Genomic DNA, 14,937 nt, shown 5'->3' with positions numbered 1-14,937 from the left:
TTATTTGACAATCTATCGAATCCACCATTAGATGTATATAACAGGCATCTGTATTGCCGATTGACAGAGGAATGCATAGGCATACAATTCCTTCCTTACACTCATGTTTTATTATTATAATTATTATCATAATTATCATACAATACCTGCTTATTAACACTTTGTATGATGCAGCATATACAGTATGTTTATATATTGCCTGATCTGAAAAAAACAGATACAACATATCTCAAAAGCACAAATGTGCATTACTACCAGGGCCGGATTAACCAAAGGGCTTTATGGGCTACAGCCCAGGGGCCTTGGGCAGCTGGGGGGCCCTAGAGATTTTAAAATGTTTTTGTTTTTTTTAAAAAAAAAAAAAACGTTGGCTTTTTCTTCATCGGGTTGGGGGCCAGGGGCGGATTAGCCATCCATATACTGCCTCATGTGTTTTCAGTACATTTTTTTATTATTTGTTTTCCGGTGGCGCGGGGGATGGTGGTGGGTGATAGGCGAATCTCTCGTATTTAGTTTGACCTGAAGGGGCGGATCTGGCAGTGACGCTGTCCTGGCAGCGAATAAGGAGGCTGCCTGTCACAGAGAGGGGACTGCAGAGGCTCTCGCGTGACTTCCTTAGCTTCAGCCCAGACGGATGCCTCCTGCTTCATGAAGCTGAGCAGCGCCAGTACAGGTAAGTAGTTAGCAAACTAATCAAAAAAGTGCGTGATAGTGACAGTGAGGGTGTGTGTTGATGTTCCCTGGCTTTTTAAAATGTTATGTTATGATATTTAATGGTCACTTTCTATATAGTGAAATAGGACATCCATGCATAAAATAACACAAGCATAGAAGCTTGGTCGGATTAGATAGATTGCAGGGTATACTGATTTTATTGTTACTCGTGAACTATTTTGGTTAAACAGCTCAGACATTTTTGGAACACTGATGGTAAAGAGTTAATAGACTGGTGTGACAGCCATTTGGAGAAGTGACAACCACCACAAGGAGGGAAAGTCAGAGGAAAAGCACAAGGATATATATATATATATATATATAGCACTTGACCTGTTATCCAGAAATACAAGTGAGCTTTGTGAATATATTCTCTTCCGCAGGCCTTAGAGCCATGAAACACACTGGGATTGTACTTGGTTAGGGTTAGGCAGATTCATTTGAAGTTGGGGTTCATTCATTTGCAGTTTAGTGGTTCCATGGGGGAGCTTTGAGTAGGTAAGAGCATAGGGTTAGGCTAAAAGGAGGTAGGAATAGGTTAGAGTTAGGTTGTGATGAGGTAGGAGAAGGTTAGGTTTAAGATGTGGTGGAAAAATTAGGGTTAGATTGTGAGAAGGTAGACATGCCCAATACGATATTACTGGGGGGCAATATCGGACTGGGCATAAATTGCTTGACAAATGGGGGCCTCACAGTATCCCGAGCCCAGGGGCCTACAATGTCTTAATCCGGCCCTGATTATTACACATTTTCTTTTCAAAAATAAAACACACATACTATATATTTGTAACAAAATAACTTTTTTATGAACATTTTTTTAATAGAAATTTACATAACAAAAGCAAAATTAATGTAAATGCTTTTTAGTAATTACTGCCTTTTCCCTTGGATTGTTTAGTGTTGGCTGAACCGCAGCATCTGGTCCAAGCCAAGGCTCAGGATCCTCTGCCTCTAAGTGGAGTCAGCCAAATTTTTGATCAAGAGAGGTGGTAGAGCTGGTGATGGACAGGCTGCACACTACCAACCAGCAGCACTCCGTCCCACATTGGATCTGGGATAAGTTCACTGTGCAGGGCAATGCTGTGGCTTCAATTAGAAGATTGGTGACTGAGGTCAATAAACAGCCAGCATTTTTTATTTTATATTAAAATGACTCTATTGTGCTCTTCATACATAGTACAGTTCTTTGAAAATTTTACAAAGCATAAATACATTGTGCAAGTATGGCAGACCAACATCTTTACTAACTACATAGGAAAAAACAGATCATCAGCGCTAGTAAAATTAATAATGATATCAGATCAAAAAACCTTTATAATAACAGGATATATGGAAAAATTGTCCAAGATCCACCTTCAGCTATCCATATTAACAAGTACTGTAACTGGTTAAACAAATCAATAAACAACAAAGAAAATGAGTGACAACGCTGGAAAATCTTCTAACAACATATTTTATTAAAATCTATTTGTATAAAATAATCATGTGCGCTCAGCGTGCCGATAAAGCACCTCAAAGCAATTGAATCACAGAGACAAACGAAAAAGCACTAATATAAGCAGCTATAAACACCCAATGTCCAATGATGCCATGTAGTAAAGGAGGATATCCAATAAATAGCCACTAGGCACAAAGTAGATGTGAATCCGCACACTCAATAGCGTCCACTAAGAGGGTTGGATCCAACGGTAATATACTGTGTGGATGAAGCCTCAAAATGTGTCCTCTTTAACAATCTTACAAGGACTGGTGATTACTCCTGTGTCCTCCTTGGAATATATGGTGAAGCCTTTAGGATTCAATGCAGCTGTCAGCGTATAGTGCAAAAGAGCTTAGTCCTCAATTCTCACTTAGGTGTCTCAGTATCAGAAAAAACGTGTATTCACGAAAAAGAGAGTGGGTCCATGCACACCGGCGTCACTGACGCGTTTTCCCACCCATTCTATGGGCGTTTTCATAAGAGGTAAAATTTCAATGGTCCAAACCACTCTTATATATCCTGCAAATTAAATTTGTAACCAACAGGGCCGGATTCACCTGAGGTCTAACTGGGCTACAGCCCAGGGGCCTCGAGCATCCAGGGGGCCCTTGAAAGTGCACAGCAGCATTATTGATCAGTGCGGGGGCGGAGGCGCCCGGCCCGGTAAATGCTACTGAGTCTGTCACTGTAGTCCTTCCACGGTGCTCAGTAATCTCCTTACTGAGAAGTTCTCGTGAGAGTGTCACAAGATTTCCTCAGTAGGGAGCTTACAGCGCACCGCGGAAGGACTACAGTGACAGGAAAAGGAGGTAAGCTCTTGGGTGGTGGCGGCTAACAGGGGGGAGCTCACAGGAGGGGGCTCACAGGGGAGTCTCACGGGGGATAAACCCTGGGGCCTCCATTCCCTTAATCTGGCCCTGGTAACCAATCACTGTCTATAACCCAGGCACTAATCATGTGAACATATGTGTTGTTATTAGGCAACCGCTCGATATGAACCAATCCTGTGGTATGTAAATATTGTCCATGTGTCAAATGACGGTTTTATATTTGTCCAACAATCATATATGAATTAATAACTATTAATAACTATGGTACCATATAGCACCAGCTGGGTATAGCATTCCAGTTACGTCCGGTTACAGCAATCCTCTTTCAGCAATCCGTTACAGCATTCCTGTTCCAATCCGGTCCAGAAATCCAGTTCCTGTTTGCTCTCCTCTGCTAGTGTAATCACCATCTGCACCCGTCCATTCACTGCCTGCGGAGGAACATTATCAGGCCACCCAGCTTTGTCCATGTAGTCACCAGTCCAACTCCAGAGACACAACCCAGTCTAGGTACAGACAGATACTCAAGCGTGGCACCTATAGTATCCAGAGTGACCACCCTAACTTCAATCTGTATGCCTGCACAATTCTTTTGAATATATTTTGGACAGTATACATTGCAACATGCTTAACTTTGAACATTTCACACAGGTGGCAGAACTTTGCCTTAAGGGCAAGACCGAGACCACCATGGGCAGGTTAAGGACATAGGGGATGGTAGTCCAGCTTCTTTGGACCTTAGTCCTCTGGAGACCAAGGCATTGGCCTGCATAGATGATCAATTGGTGCAGGGTGTGGGCAGGATTGACACAGGAGCTGGCCCACTATCCCTTAGAGATACATTTCAGCTCACAATGCATGCATAAAGAATTCCAATGAATAATGTTTTGTTTAAAGGAATATAAACACACCCAACAACAATATAATTTTTTCCCTAAAAAAATATACAACTCTTAAACCCTTTGTACTTTAGTGTAACCTAGCCAGCCTATTGTAGAATATGTGCATTGTCTTCAAGATTACTGAGTATTTTCAGAAAAGATCACTTAGAGATTTAAAATGGATGCCTAGTGAGAACTTTCTACTCCTTATTTCCAGGATGCAATCTGACTTGACCTCCTGGAACCACCTTATTATCTCATGGCTGGGCAGGATCATAGCTGTCAAAATGAATATTCTCCCCAAATAGCTATACCTTTTCCAAACCTTACCGGTGGCTGTCTCCACTTCCTTACTCGCCAACATCCAGAAGGCCCTCACCCGCTTTATCTGAAATCATAGACCCCCAAGAATCTCAGCCAATATCCTAAAACGATCTATACCTGGAGGCGGCAGAGGCCTCCCTTATCTCAAATTATACTATCTGGCTTCCCATCACTCGCAAATTGTTGCCTCATATTCCCCCTCAGGCTCCATCTCTTGGCCCGACATAGATTCGGCCTACCTAACCCTGCCGGATCTCACTTCTCTATGGGGCTCATCACCTACTCACCGCTCCCCTCCGCTAAATTGCTCCCCTCCGTCAAATTTGACACCACGCTCTGGGATTCCCAGTTCATCAAACTAAAACTCTCATCTGGGATATCCCACTTAACCCCTATATGGCACAATCGGGTTTTCCCTCCTGGATCTTCCATTATGACACACAGTAACTGGACCTGTGCAGGTTTCAGATTTCCAGTGGATTTCTCCAAACAGGGTCTCTGGCTCCCGCTAGCGGATCTCCAACTCCAAACCCTCAGCCCTTTTGAATTCTTCCAAATTAGCCATTTCTTGCGATCTCTACTGCCAACTTATCTTCTAAGGGACCTCACACCCTTTGAATCTCTGTATAGGCGACACCCCTTGGACAAGGGTACGATTTCCCAAATTTATAGTTTTCTTCTCACTTCTACCCATTCCTCTCCAAATCCTTATGAGGACGAGTGAGAAAAGGACCTTGGTCCTCCCATGGATGATGAGGCTTGGGAGGACATGAGACTGGGGATAGCTAAAAGCTCTATATCAACTAAACTCAAGGAAACATCCTATAAAATTTATTACCCCTGGAATTACTCCCCCACAAGTCTCCATAGAATGTTTCCCTCATCCTCGCCCTACTGTTGGCGGGGCTGTGGCCACAGGGATCCCAAGCTTCATATTTGATGGACTTGTCCGACAATCACCTCCTTCTGGGACTCAGTTCATAGTTTCTTAAACACCCTATTTGAAGCCCCCATTCCGAAAGATCCCTGGATATTCCTTTTGTGTTACCCTCCCCAAGACCTGGACAAATTCTCCAAAACATTTGCTGCCCATATCCTGACAGCAGCCAAATCACTCATAGCCCTTAAAAGGAAAAATACCTCACCTCCGTCCCTTTCAGCCCTCAAAAAACAAATTTGGCATGTGGCCGCCATGGAGGAGATTACATACTACCTCCATGATAGAGGCCATGTCTTCAACCAAGTATGGGCCCCATGGCTAAGCGCAGAACATGCCTTTCCCCCTCAACCTACCGCTGCCCCCAGCCTGACCCATGTACGATGACCATAGCCTCTCCTGACATGCACTCCTCCCTCTGCTCTTGACTCTTTACACCCTATTTGTCCTCTGAATATTCACGGTGCTTTACTTCGTGCCTCCCCTCCACAATCACTCCTGTTCCTACACCCTACTTTTAATATATCTTTCTAAACTGTAAAAAAAAAATTCTGTCTAATGTATCCCTTGTGTTAGACATACCACAACTGATATTTTGGTTTCACTATGCCTGTAACACAGGATTATTGTTTTGCTCTTCTGTATTTTCTTGATTGACCACTGAAAAATAAAAAAAATTATAAAATGGATGACTAGCTAAAATTCCACTGAAGACACAGATATGCCGATTTTAACATTAATTTGGTATAATAAATACATTTTTTGTTTTTTTGTCCATTTACTTTAAGCATTACATTTGAAGCAAAGACCAAAAGGTACTTACATGTAAAGTATGATTAAATCACATATTCTGTATACCCAGAATAGTCTTGGGAATCTGGAAGTCTAGGATTGATATCATCGACGTCCTGGATAGCACCCTTTGCCTCGTCCACCTATGAGAGTGATGTTATGGAATACCACACACAGAGCTATTATATCGCATACAATATTGGGTAAAAGGACAAAAGTCAGCTCTATAAATGATCTGGTAGATGTATGTGCCAAATTGTATGAGACTTCTTGAGGAGCCTAGGGCGGAAAGGGTGCGCGTTGTTTCCTATAAAGACTAACAAGGAAAAAAGTAAAGAATTATTAGTAATGAGTAACAAAACTTACAATTAGGGAGATCTTTTAACATGATATGGTGCTATTGTAAAGCTACAATATTTGACAATTGATTCCACAAGTACACTACAATGCAAAGAGTACAAAAGTGCTAGACCTACCATTCAAGGCTACAGTGCATGCCAATGTCTTAGTGGTTATTGGTAAATAATGATATAATAGAAAAGAGAAATTGCAGCTTTATGGACACAAAAGACTCCTCATCAGGAGGCGGATGGATGAATTGCCAGATGTGTGACTGCACTGCATCCTTTGAAAATGTCTGCTTGCTTTTTATTTGTTGAAAGATTTGTTCATTCAAGGTCATTAACAAACATAAAAACATGGTACATCATCAACAAGAATCTGTCAGCAGATATGACAAGGTCAACATAGGTGTAATATACCAGCAGCGTAAAGAGATGTGGATAAACCAATTAAAGGGACCATAGTTTTTAAAAGAATTTCGATACAGAAAAAATGAAAAGAGAAAGAGTAAAGAAAAGGAGAGAAACAGAGAGGAAGTTGAGAGCGTAAAGGGAGAAAAAAAGGGAAAGAAAATAACTAGAAGAGGGAAGTAGGCGGTGTGGCAAGGGCCGCAGGGGGGGGGGGGGGCGGGATATTCAGAGGGCAGTAGCTCTAGTTATGCTATGGGATGGGGCAGCGATATTGAAAAAAGGGCAACCAGGGATCCCAAACTTTGTTAAAATACTTAGAGGAGTTATTGATTCCATATCAATTGATAATAGATTGAAGGGAGGGAGGTGTAGCTTGTTTCCAGTCTGCTGCGATTTGGCATGTGGCGGCTGACATTATATGATGTGCTAATTTATTTTGATGACGCGTCACAGCAGGGAATCCGAGAGGCAAAAGAAAGAATTTAGGCTCAAGTGCCAAGTCAATTTGAATCAGGGATTAGATTAGGTTTTTAATGTCAAGCCAAAATTGGATAAGTTTTGGGCATTACCACCAAATATGAAGAAACATGCCCATCCCAGAGCACCCACGCCAGTAACGATCTGAGGCATCAGGTAAGATCTTCTGAAGGCGGATCTTATATACGTTTTCTTTGATTTTAACGAATATTGAGCTGGAGGCAGCATTCTACCATATATCAGCCCAGTCTTCGGCACCTAAGAAGTTTCCAAAATCTCGTTCCCATGCCAACTTGTGGGGGTCCCGAGTGGATTCGGATGGGTGAGAGAGCTCAGAATATATAGTGGAAATTAAGCCAGGAGTGGATGCCCTGCACAGGCACATCACCTCAACCGTAGTGAGTGGGCAAGCAGAGAGGCGCGTTTTGAAAGAAGTATGGGAGTTGCGAATTTGGAGATACTGGTAGAAGTATTTAGATGGGATTTCTATAGCTGCTTGAATATCAATTAACTGTGGAAAAAGGGTAGAGCGGGATATATTATTTACATAACAGGGCAGGAGAGGTATCTCGAGCATAGCGTCTTGAGGTCCAAATCCACTCTGGTTGTGAAGTAGCTGGGCGATGAGGTCTTGGAGATCTTGGTTGTTGGGTAAAGGCCACTGGAAGGACATCCAGTTTGGCAAGGAGGGTTTGACCTTGGTCCAACGTTTAGATGTAGTGGGTAGAGTTTATCCGCAAAATAAAAAACTTGAAGCTGGAATGGGAAACCCCAACAGTAGCAGATGCTATGTTGATGCAGGACTCTGGTGATGGGCTGTTTTTGTATGGTAGTTGAGATCACTGGTTTGTCCCTAGTGGCCATTGAAACCTGTTTTCTGGTGCGGAAGTAGGCGGACAATTATAACCAGTGGAGGTTGGTCAGGTGCAGCCTTAGCTCCGTGCACGATGCATGAGGCAGTCCATGTCAGAGAGGTCAGGAAAATATGAAAAATTAAGAATTTAATAAAAGAGTGGAATTCTGATGGAGAGATATCACCTGCAACATTTCTAATGAGATAGTTCATTATCCGACTGGGAGTGACATAAGTCATCTGTATTTGCCTGCAGGGCATCCGTCATGTTTCCCAGTGAGGTCAGCTCTGATTTTAACTCATTGACAGCTTTTGAAAGTTTTTGCCTGAATGCACCTATGACACCCACGAGGAGGTTAGTCGTTACATCTTAGATTTGCGGGTCCAGCTCAACTTCAGCAGGGGTGGGGGAATCCGACGCCTCACTGTGATCAGCTTGAAGATGAGGGATTTTGGATTTTGTACCAAAGAAATTGGTAGAAGCTCCTTGAGCCGGTTTCTTTTTTTTGTTGGACATTGTGGATGTAAAGAAAGCCACACGTGTTCTGGAAGACACAAAAGGGGAAAGGGATAGGGTAATGAAGAAGATGGATGGGGACTACACACTAGTCACAGAACATATCAGCAGGATCCGTTCAGGTAGTCACTGGCCAGCAGGTTAGGACTGGATAGCAAGCGTCCAGAATTCCCAGGTTGATAGGAGTACCTATGTGTCTGTAGGGTGATGAAAAAAGGTTCTAGCACACTCAGGATACTGGTAACTGATTGTGAACATATGCACCTTACATTTTCACTTCTGAGCTATATTAACTGGTAGGAACCCCTAGAGATCAGTGCAGACCACACACCAATGTCTGTATAAAATCACCCGAGCAGATGTGGGGAGCAAGAGAGAAGGGGATTTTGGATTCTGAGTGCCAAAACGGGCAGTAGCACAAAGTTGCCATTGCACTTGATAAGCTATATGACAGCACATGCAGCCTCTGCCTGACTGGACTGAGTATAGATGCTGCGGGATACAAGCTACTGAAGAATAGTCTGCATGCCCCGTGAGAGCAACTCAGAGACAGTCAGTCAGGTGCCGCTAAGCAAATGAAGACCCGACTAACCTTTCTGTAGCAGACCAGCGAGGGTCATATAGGGGAGCTGGTCCTGTGGAGCCTGTATGTGGAAGGTGCTAACAGAAGACAAAGGGTCTTCATTGCGGTCGGCGACTCCCAGCTGCAGTTAGGTGAGTAAGATGGTCGATGTTTTGGGAGTGTAGTATTCTTCCCCAGGCCCTGAGTTCAGAACCAGTGCTGGCTGTGTTAGGCTTATCGCGCACTGTGGACTCACTCAGAGAGCTGTTTGGCGGATCAGTTAGTGTAGGAGAGGCCTCGTTGGGGAGCGCGGGGAAGTCCCCGATGTAAAAATTTCTGAGCTTTGGGTCCCCGGCAGCGGTACACGAGTTATTGTGGTCCCTGGGTGGTGTAGATGTTGTGTCCAGGAAAATATTGCTGTTTTAGGGATAAAATGTCCCAGTTTTCCAGAATTTCCCTGTGGTATTGCAAGATCTGGAGCAAGGTATGTCTGCTATAGATGGCTATCAAGCCACGCTCCCAATGTCCCAAGTTTTTGCAGCATGGATTTGCAGTATTGAATGTTTAAGGGTCAGTTGAGATATGGTGCATTAGCACCGTGGTCCCAGAGTAAATGTCTGCTGAAATCAGCGTTACGAGAGCACAGTTTAAACCAGTGTACATCACAATTGGTAACAGGTTACGCATGAGAATTTTTCACAGGTGGCCAAAGTGGGAGACCACAAGGCCCAGTTTAAGGCCTTAGCACAGTCCCATGTTGCAAGTGTATAATCAACAGAGATAGCACACTGTACTAAGTAGAAGTATGATATAAATCACTTATATGTTCACCAGAAAAGCAGGCAGTAGGGCTGGCTTGTGGGAGAAGGAACTCACTCTCTCCGCATATGCACACAAGCCTTCCGTGCAATGAATGAGCCAAGCGTGAGTTAACATGCCCTGCATATAATAATAACTGGCTGCTGACAGGTATTACCGTTCCCAGGTGGCCCCAGAGACAGGCTGCTGGAGCTAACACAGGCGTGAAGATAGGAGAGGAGCCACTACGCAATGTGCACCGGGGTGGTGAAGTGCACCGCAGCCGTAACTGTGCTGTCGGACATGAGAAGTAGTCACCTGTAAAGTTGCCCCTCACAGGGAAGCTGGAATCCTGGATTGTGAAGATAATGACAGCCGCAATCATCGGGTAGACGGGCAGGCTGCAGGGGAGGAGGAGAGGCGGTGGAAGAGGAAATGATGATCACCAATCTCTGTGCTCGGCAAGGTATCCACTGGCAGAGGGCTTGGAGGGCTCTCCGGTAGGCTCAGTATCCACTGTGGGCCGGGAGGCAATTAGGTTTCTGAGTGACCGCTCCAAGGATGAGAGCAGAGGAGGGCGCGGTCTGGCTGTAGCAACAGGCCCAATGAAGGAAGATGGCAAATAACCTGCACCGAGCAGTGCAAACTCCTCACCAAACAATGCACCCATTCATGCAGAGTGTCACAAAGCACTGGCTGAGTAGGTAGGGCAGCAGGGTCTTGCAAACCACGGATATGTCACATGGATATATGGGGAAAGCAGGAGAAAACCACCTTACTCCATACTAGTCCAAGCCACGCCCCCCAATGTCTGCTTGCTTTTATGCATTGTGTTGTTGCAACATGATTGGCTGATTAAATGTTTGCATTGAAATGCAGATGTACCCAATAAAGTAACTACTGAATGTATATGCTACACATAGAAATGATTGTATCCCTTATGCAGTATGTGAGGAAATTGAAGGAGTCGTGTTTGCTATATGTTTGTCTGTTCTCCGTCATATTTTTCTTCCTTTTTGGAGGTGAAGAGATTATGAGGAATGAGAAAGCAAAACTATGGAACTTTACTAAATTGTGAGTTCTGCAAGTAGACTTTTCATAGGATGGATGTTCTGTGTCAGTGGAAGCCTATATTAAGCTCTAAAAACCTTGTGGATGGTGAACTGACTAATAGGGCTGCCATATAAATGGCATTTTCCAGAAGTCTTATTTGAATAAAACCATCATGCAAATTAGGCAAATCCCTATAACATGAATATTCTATACAGTCATTCCTAAATATTTATATTCTACATATACAAAGGGAAAATAAAATAAATAGATCTAGAGTCCATTTAAAAAGGCTAAAGTCGGTTTAATCTCCAGCCTGGAGGTAACATTTTCTCACTAGCAAACCCACTTATGAAATGGATCCCAAATGGTCTAAAAAAACTAAGTGGCCACTGTCCTATACAGCAGCCGCGGCGCTGTCAAAGAAGCGTCCGCGGTGGTGCTGTAGTGTATACAGCACCGCCGCGGATGCTTCTTAGACAGCGCCGCGGCTGCTGTATAGGACAGAGCTGACGAAACGGAGCTGCTGCGCATGCAGCTCTATCTCGGGTTGTTTTTTTTTTTTTGTTTTTTTTGGGTCGGGGGGGAAACCCCCCCCGACAATCCTCCGTGCGCCCCTGCAATCCATATAACATTCCCCATAATTGTTGTAATAGTGGTAGTAGTGCTAATTCCCAGAGATCTGCAAGTCTAAAATTCCACCCCCTAAAAATCCAGCCCAGCACCCTCAAGTGAGGTCACACTTGAGCTCTGGAAGTACTCTTTCTTTTAAAGCTTCAATTAAGCCTGCATCTTAGCCCGAATAACCTGTGACTACCTTCAATCTCATCCATGAAGTCAGATCCTACACGACTACAAATCCCCATGCCAAAGAACACCCCTGAGAAACATCTTCAAAGTCTCTGACACAAGCCTGATCCTGAGGCCCACCCCTGCCCAATAGCCAAGTCACAGAATAATGCCCTAGACAATCACCCAGTCAGTTACATCTACAACCTAAGGCTTCCTGATTGGACCCTGTCTCTTATCTCTGCCACCATCACCGCTCCTGACCTACCAAGCTCACCCTTGACCCCTTCATCCTTTCCATCTCTGTGTACCCCACACTCTATTATTCTTCTTCATTCTCCATCTTCCACATTATCATGGTCAGCTCCATCCAACTCCCTCTGTCCGTCTGGTAACTGTACCTATTGTTGTATAACATAGTTTATTATTGTATTCTGTCTACAGTTCTATCTCATGTTGCAGTATGTCCACTCTGTTATTCATCTGTATTACCATGTACTTCTACCCCCATTACACAAACTGTTTTCTATGTTTCTCCACACTGCCCCATCACTCTCTCATCCCTCCATCTTACCTTACCTCCCATGTCCCCCTTCTTCCTGCCCAATATCTTTACCCTCTTAATCCTACCCTATCACCACTTCAAAACACCCCCCTACAAATTTAACTTTTTAATTTCCACCTCCTGTGCTACCCACTTGTACCACTAAGCTTAATGTCCCCTTTGCTCCTATCGTCTCTCTCCCTACTTTCCTCTAGAATGTAAGGTCTCAGACAGGACCCTCTACACTTTGTCTTGTGTCTGTCCTGTCTCTGTCTTTTTTGTTGTTCCCTATCATGTCTTATGCTGAGTTTTTCTGTATGCTATAATAACTACATCCATGCATTTATCATTCTGCTAAACTGTACCCTCATTCCTATCATTATGTATACTGTTTTTATGTATGCCATATCTGTATGATTATGTCATGCGCTACAGAATCTGTGGCACCAAATTAGCAAACACAATGATGATGATGGTGTACAGAGTTGACACAAAGGTAGAACTAGTTTAGTGCAAGTAATCCACTAGGCACATCTTCTAAAGATTATATAAGTATTGAAACCCACCAATTTTCAAGGTAATGTGCTTAAACCCACTATTATAGTATAAACCAAACTCAACAGACTTTTATCCTATCTGTCATACATAACAACATATATATTTAGCAGATACTGCTGCAGTTGTTGAATTAATCTGGCACAAATTCATAAGAAATAATTTGCGGTTATAACATATCTGACCTATCCCAAGAGAATATCAGCCCTAAGCATGCATGCCACAAGTAACATAAATAAACTATAATTCCTGATTTAAATACAGATTTTAATAATAAGAAAAAATAAGACTAATACAAATACCAAGTTAAATAGTCACATTTAAATAAACTATGTTTAGCAGTTAAAAAACAGTGGGGCCATATTATTTCTCCTAATCTTTCTGCCTGTCACAGTTTGAGTAAATTGTTTAGTATTCTTTTTATTTGATAACTTTAGTATTGACATGACATGAATAACAGTTTCTACTGTTTTGAGACTGAAAGGGAGGTCTTGCTATTCAGATATTTTACTTTTTAAGTGCTACGGTAATATGAAAATGCATTCTTGGAACATAAATGTAAATGTCATTCATGGAATAAATGATATGCAAGGTTATGGTAGAATTGGTTGTCAAGCAATTAATCTTTTAAGCAGAGCTGCTTAAAAGACTTACAAGAATAACCTTTAGTGGGGAAGTTGTCAAGGTGGAAGCCTACTGCTTCAACACAATTAGATATGAATAACTGGTATTCTCCTGACCAAATTGAAAGTGAAGGGGCATACTAAGGAAGATTGAGTTTGGCATTTCGCAAATATCTATGGGGTCCGCCTTGACAATGACCTTATCGGATGTAATGCGTTGGGCGAAGTTCTCCCTTCATTTCTTGAAGGGGCCTACAAACGAACCTGGTGAAAGTGATTAACACCTACAAGCTCTAGTATGCAGATGGTCTCATAGATATATATTGAGATAAGCCATACCTGTTGATTTTACATTTTTATTGTATGAATAACAAGAGGTAATACCCTATGTGCTTCCCCTTTTTGAAGTAAGTAGACTCACAAAGGTGGACTCCCTCAAGGAGAATTCAAGTCACATGTGGCAATTGATGCCACAGGACATTGGATTAATTTCTATATCACTTGGAATATCTATTATACACTTTATAATTTCTGAATCTACCTAGTTGATTCATTTGAATCTTTACTATCTTTACTTAAATACTACACTATTTTATATTATTTTCTGTTCATGTTTCAGATCTCACATGTTTATGGGACTGTTATTTTGGTGTCATCATACATAGTGTGGAAAAATAATCAGCAAAGTACACCTTTAAATGGACTTTGATGTTTTTGGACAAACATATTTGTTTTGATGTTTCTATTGAAATGTATCTTGTAAGGATTATATCTCGGGTTATATTGTGTAGCGCCCATTGATATAAATCCACTTTGTGTTTATTTGTATTATTTTATAGGGTTTAGTGAAAACCCTGAGCCGAGCCCGTGAAGATGGCGTTAGAAATAAGCCAAGAAGACTTACCTGGTCCTGGATACAGTGTGGGTAAATTATTCTGCTCTTCTGCTGTGAGCTCCATTGCTGGTGACGGCGAATCACCAATGATTTGTAGTCGGTCAATCAGGGCTCACCCCTGGCAGGTACGAAAGTGGAGCAGGTAAGAGAAGGACCTCACCAAAGACCTTCAATCAATATGAGCAGTGCTGGAAAGAAGAGGAGTCAGTGGTGGAGCATTGGCGATGACGCCAGGTGTGATTCAACTGCGGGACCACCAGGACTAACTGGGGAGATGGCCAGAGTCAGATAAAGCACTTGTGGGCACAATTCTCTCAGGCCTGCACTACATTTATTTATTTTTCTCTCATTGGGTACAAGGCCCTGGGCTATCTCTGGGCACTAGGCCTATATGGCATCAGTGGGCGCAAGGCTTGATGGCATTAGGGCTATTTAGGGAGCAAGCAGTCTGTCACACATTGCACCAGCTACTTTTCATTCTGGACACTGTTCTTACTTGTTTCCCTTGGTTCTCACTCCCTGCATTCACTTGCTGGTCTGTACTGAACATGCGCACATGCTTCT

Source organism: Mixophyes fleayi, chromosome 1, assembly GCF_038048845.1.
Source record: "Mixophyes fleayi isolate aMixFle1 chromosome 1, aMixFle1.hap1, whole genome shotgun sequence".
Lineage (NCBI taxonomy): Eukaryota > Metazoa > Chordata > Amphibia > Anura > Limnodynastidae > Mixophyes > Mixophyes fleayi.
This window is presented reverse-complemented; position numbering follows the sequence as displayed.